Source organism: Penaeus monodon, chromosome 13, assembly GCF_015228065.2.
Source record: "Penaeus monodon isolate SGIC_2016 chromosome 13, NSTDA_Pmon_1, whole genome shotgun sequence".
Lineage (NCBI taxonomy): Eukaryota > Metazoa > Arthropoda > Malacostraca > Decapoda > Penaeidae > Penaeus > Penaeus monodon.
Window position 1 is genome coordinate 37,759,493 of NC_051398.1, and position 6,022 is coordinate 37,765,514.

Below are 6,022 nucleotides of genomic sequence, written 5' to 3' on the forward strand. Positions count from 1 at the left end.
CGGCATCCCGCGCTACTAGTCACGCCCCTTTGCATCTGGCCTTTGCAAACACTCTACTCGAGGAATTGTCTCGGACGCAGCTCTTCTTAGGGGGCACACTCTAGGCCCCTTGCCGGACCTATCTCTTCCGGCACGCCTGTGCACTACGTCTCAACGCTAGTATTTACGTAACCTTCGAACCAGACCGTGCGTTTCTCTACACCAACTATACGGGGGTATTTCAACAGCAAACTCCGCACAAACAAGAAGCACCTCATGCTCACTCTCTCTTTCTCTTTCTCTCTCTCTCTCTCTCTCTCTCTCTCTCTCTCTCTCTCTCTCTCTCTCTCTCTCTCTCTCTCTCTCTCGTTCGCTTTCTATTTTTCTCTGTATCTTTAATCCACTTTTTTCATCTTGATTCACCTCGATGCCAGTGTGCTTCTCTTTAAGCAACGCCTCAGAAGGACTTCCATCCCAAGGACACACAGGGACAGTGCCGTGCCAGCTGCGAGGAGTAGAAAGGCTGACCCTGTCTTGGCGAGTGACAGGGGGGGAGCGGCGTTGGACAGGGGTGGGGTCGCGCTTCTCCCAGTCCTTCAGGATTTGCTCAGCAATCCTGCACTTCGCATCCTCACTAACCTGAGCGAGAAGAGAAAGGAAAACGGGAGATTAAGTATTAAGATTCGCAGTCATTGATTAAGGAGTGTATTTTCTCGGTTAATCATACAGTTATTCTGATATGACTTGGTTGTGTCTGTTGGATTAGTTAGGTAATTTAGAATTCAAAATTAAACCTACATGAGAAATGTGCATACACGTTCAAACTATTTATCTTTAAATACTCGCAATCCTTAAATCCTTAAAAGTAGACCCCTTACGACATGTTATAAATCTAAAAGCACAACCTGTTATCAAAGAGGTCTTTCAGCTGCGATTTCTTCGTAACCGCCACGCTGACGAAGAGAGTAATATATTTCTCCTTCGTCAGAGCCAGCATGCGACTGTCGCTGCCATACCTGAGAAGGAGAGGCTTGATTTTATCCCGTCAAATAGCGCCTTTAAAGAAGGGACGGTGTATATTGTGATTTTAGTGGTTGGGTTTATAAAGTTGATCTGTTTACATATTCAGTTTGTTTACAAAATGAGTCTATTTCTTTAATATAATTTTGTTACTCGTCATATATATACGCATACATAGATATTCATGATCTCAATTAAGTATCTTACCATACTTTATCAATAAAAAGCAGCTTCTGCTCTAATAATCATATCAGCACAAGTAAAATATCTATCTTCATCAATACATGCTTAGCAATTTTATTCTTATTTGTTTCAAGCAAGAAAATTCCAACCTACTGGTAACTGTATTCAGGACTCTGTTGTGAGGTACACGTTCTTTCCCTCCAACACCTTTGCAAAGCCTATGTCATTGGTGGCAACGCTTCCCCATTTTCCTCAGCTTGTATATTCGACCAGGCTTTTTGGTACACAGGGTTAGCTGAGAACTGGAAGAATAAAACCAAAACTGCGGCAAAAAGAGCAATGGGAACTATTTGTAAAGATGCATAAGGTATGTTCTGTCCGTATCTCATGTATTGACCTTCATATCTATCAGATTTTATTCATCATGATCCGCTCCATTTGACCTTTAAAACATCCTCTTGCCTGTGCTCTTGAGGACCATCAGCTGGTGACTATTGACAACGGGTGAGTTCAGCCAGGGTGGTAAATGGCAGCAAAAGTCGGTTCACGGAAAGGGCTGAGATGAGAAAAGATGTGTAGTGGATATAGGTGATCGTGCCAGCAGGAGCGCCGTCAGCAGAACGATACGACCCGCCGTTCCTTGAATATCCTGCTGGTCCCTGTTGGAAAGTTAACAAGAATATACATATTATCTGATGTCAGAAAAAAGATGGGGGGGGGTTACGTTTTAGACGGCAAAAGAAGAGTCAGTAATGTCTGGAAGCATCAGAAGGGAAATAAATTTGCAGAATACGCTGGAAAGAAATGGCGAAGGGGATGTGGTGGAAATTAGAAATTACTTGGTGTGACACGGTTCACCAACCTTGTTGACAAGCTGCCCTAGTATGAGCAGTATGCCGTCGACATAGTGAACTTGGCCCCCGACGACCTGCTGTAACGCGTTATGAGGGTTATGCAGGACCCATGAACAGTATCATCATTACAGCGCCTGCCCAGCATCCAAGCTGAACTCCTGAGTGTAGCTTGACCAAGAGATTCCAGAACTGGTTGTTCCTGGCGACGGAGGACCAGGACGTGCCTGGCAAGTGGTGAGGGATGGAATGTTAAGGGCTGAACGAAAATCAATACTGTAAAAACTATGTGTTACTGGGCGCATACTAGAATGATACTGAACGATGAAAGAAATCAGTAGTACTATATATATCCATATCGATCTGATGCAGTGAAAATAACTGAATTAACTGTCGCACCTGTCTAAGAGCAGCGGGAGAGTGAAGTCACCACCATCTCCCTGGGAAGCGTCCTGCCGATTGCCACAATGACGTCGCCTTGTCGGCTATGAGGTCGCTACCATGCCGTTCAGGTTCCGTCGGGCTGCAACGTCCCCAAGCGCGATCCTCAGGGCGAGACCAACTGCATCTGCAACAGCAAAACATAAATAAAGCAAAAAGGGGAGAGAGGAGGAGGAATGTGAAAAGCATGATGTTAAATCTAAAGAGTGGAGAAAGTTTGGAAAACTGAACAGAGGGAGCAAAAACCTCTTCATATATACACACAGTAACGTTTACACAAAGTTAAAAAGAAATCAACCATAATAAGAAATGAAATTGAATCGTAATGTGTAGAACTCGTCAAGCGTTCCTCATCAGGACGAATAAATAACCGAAATAGAACCGTTTCGGTTATCTGTTCGTCTGATGAGGAACGCTTTTGACGATTCGAAAACGTTAGGGTGTTATTCATTCCTTATTGTGGCTGTTCCCTTCAGTTTTTCTTCACTTTCGCATGATGATTGGATCCTTCAGAGCTCCGTTATGAAAGTTTATTGTATATTGCTTATTATTTAATACTAAGTGAAAGAGCTCAGTTATGGTTAATGACTTGATAATTTTTATAACACTTATGAATTACTTTTTTCATTTCAGTTACTATTTTGATTATTGATTACACTGATCTAAGCAATAAATAAAAATGTAAGCAGAACTAAACAGTCATTAAAATGTTCGTGGTGGTACTCGTAGAACGAAGAACAAAAACAAAGAGCACAGCACAGTAGCAAATTATAAAAGAGAATAAGTAATCTGAAATAATAAACAGATAAAAAAGGTGGAATATCAATCAGCAGGAGGTAGTGAGGAACTGGAGAACAACTTTGCCACCGTTTCACGGGATTTTTTATATAGTACTTTTAGAACTTGTACGTATTTTCTCTCTCTTTTTTTAATAGCTTGGGGGAATTTTGGGGTATCCTTAATAACAAATTTCCTTTTCCGGGCAAGGGAATCATTAAGACCTATTCAGTCTAATAAGAAGATTTGTTCTTCTAAACCTTTTTATCATTCTGTTATTAAGAGGGTTATACATCTTTTTTCATAACCTCGGTTTTATGAATTTACTTTTTGAATTGTGGTATTTATTGGTAGGTATTTCTGGAGAAGTTCCTTTATTTTTATATGCTTTGTTTCGGTTCAGTATGTCAAAAGATGTCTCAAGGAGGCTAATGACTCTGGCAGCTTAAAGTGCGAAAGGCTTACGTGAAGTTGAGGGAACGCTCCATGATGGCCATGATATCTACGAAGGAGCCTGTGACACGATAGTCGCCTTTCGGGCCGTAGTCAGGGATGGTGAGAGGTTGGAACTGAAGGCGAACACATGGCCATATTATGAACACTTATAACGTTCAAAATCACTGTCCAGAAGATTAACATGTATTTTTTTTTCAATATCATAACATATCATCTGTTATGCCATTCGTGCTCCAAGATTGTTCAGTCAGCTCATACTAAACTCTACTTCCCCTCCCTCTGCTCAGTCTTACGTCATCCGCCATGCACCGGAGTGTAGCCCCGTCCAGGTCACCTCTTCGGCTGGCTACCTCCTCTCGCGGCCCGATGAGCACGCCCGCCCCCAGCAGCAGCCTCAGCCCTTCACTCACTCTGCAAGTCCTGCGCAAGTCCTTAATGAAACCGAGTGGACCGTGCACCGCCAGGGACGTGTCTTCAGGCCTTCGTCAGCATCAGCGCCAGATTCAGGACGAGGGACAGAGAAGAAGGTCCGAATTTCAGAGCCTGACCCCGAGGTAGCCAGCATCCAACCCGTTTCAGATGTACTGGGAGATCTAGCGTGACCTGATATTGCTCCCAAAGCATCACTCTGCGTCCTTCTCCGGCACGGCCACTTGTAACTGATACAACAGTCAACGATCATTACCATTTATGATTTATTATCATCATTATCAAAAAAAAAAAAAAAAAAAAAAAAATTATCATTATCAATACTATTATTATCACTACTATTATCATCATTTCTATCATATCATTACTACTACTTCTACTATACTAACTACACACACACATAACACAACACCACACACCACAAACACACCACACACACACACACACACACCTACACACATATCTATCTATCTATCTATCTACTATCAACTATCTATCTATTTATCTATATCTATATTTATATATATACACCATTATTACCATGGTTATTATTATCATTATTATCATTCTTTATCATATTGATATGATCCTTCTACTATTAATATAGTTTTCATTATTATCATTATTAATGTCAATTTATATCATCCTTATTATTATTATATTACTATTATTATCATTAATAACAGTAATGACAATGATAATAATAATAGTAATGATAATAATAATAATAATAATAATAATAATAAAAAGTAATAATAATAAAATTATTATTATCACTATCATATTACTATTATTATTATTATTATTATCTTTATTATTATCATCATAATTACCATATTAATATCATAATTATTATTATTAAGTGCCAAGGAACTTCATCGTATTTAGGTTCGTTTTACCTAAAATTATGTAAATCAGCGCACGCGCGCGGGCAATGCGTGTGTGCATGGATGCACCCATTAAGTATCATGCTGTGTCCACGGTGGCTCAAACATGAACCTACCGTTAAAAAAATCGTTATGATACTAATCGTTATGATGCTAATCAGTATCATCACTCATTATCACTATCGTTATTATTATCATTATCTTCACCATCCTCATTACCACCCTCATCATCACCATCATCACCATCACCATCACCATCACCATCACCATCATCACATATTTTATTATTCTGCAGGCAGCCAAATACCTTAGTTATCTAGTCAGGGATCTTTTGCAATAGTAATATCTATTGATTGGCCTAAATTACATAGCCATCAGATTGATGCATCTACTAACAAAACGGTCGAAACTAGAAGTCCAATCATAGCGAGCAAATGAACACGCCACAAAGCTTACCTGCGTCATCACACTTACGTAGACGTTCTTCAACAGACTCGAAAGGTGCCGTCCGACAGAAGGAGAAACCTGAGGCCCCGACCCATGCTTTCCCAAGAAGCCGTTCGAGAGTGTGGGCGTGGGCGGGAGGAACATCGGCAGAAGGATCACCAGCTGCCGATTCGACCGCCGTGCCGAAGCGAGAGGGCGAGGGTCGAGGGCATTCCCCATCCCGACCCCGAATCCCCACTGCTTCGAGGCGAGCAGAAGGGCCCTCTTGGTCGTGGTCTCCAGCGAAGAGGTTTCTGAAACGAGGGATTTCTTCATTTTTTTTTCTGTGAAGACTTGTCATGTGATTTTAATTGTACAAACTATGGTTAATTGCGAGTAAAAGTTGTTACTCAACGAGTTCTGTTTGAAAGTGAAATTATGTGCACAATAAAAAGGTTTGAGTTGGCCTGTCAAGCTGTTTACGTATCTGGACTTCGGCGCAGCAAGGCAAAATGGCAACGTGGAAAATTATGTAAAGTACACACAAACACACACACTTACACACACATATAT

The 6,022-nt window shown here is 41.0% G+C and overlaps 1 pseudogene; it reads right to left on the reverse strand.

Annotated features, from left to right (window-relative positions):
- Positions 1-398: 398 nt before the first annotated feature.
- LOC119580488 lies at positions 399-5,689 on the reverse strand (annotated as a pseudogene).
- Between the last annotated feature and the right edge of the window lie 333 nt (positions 5,690-6,022).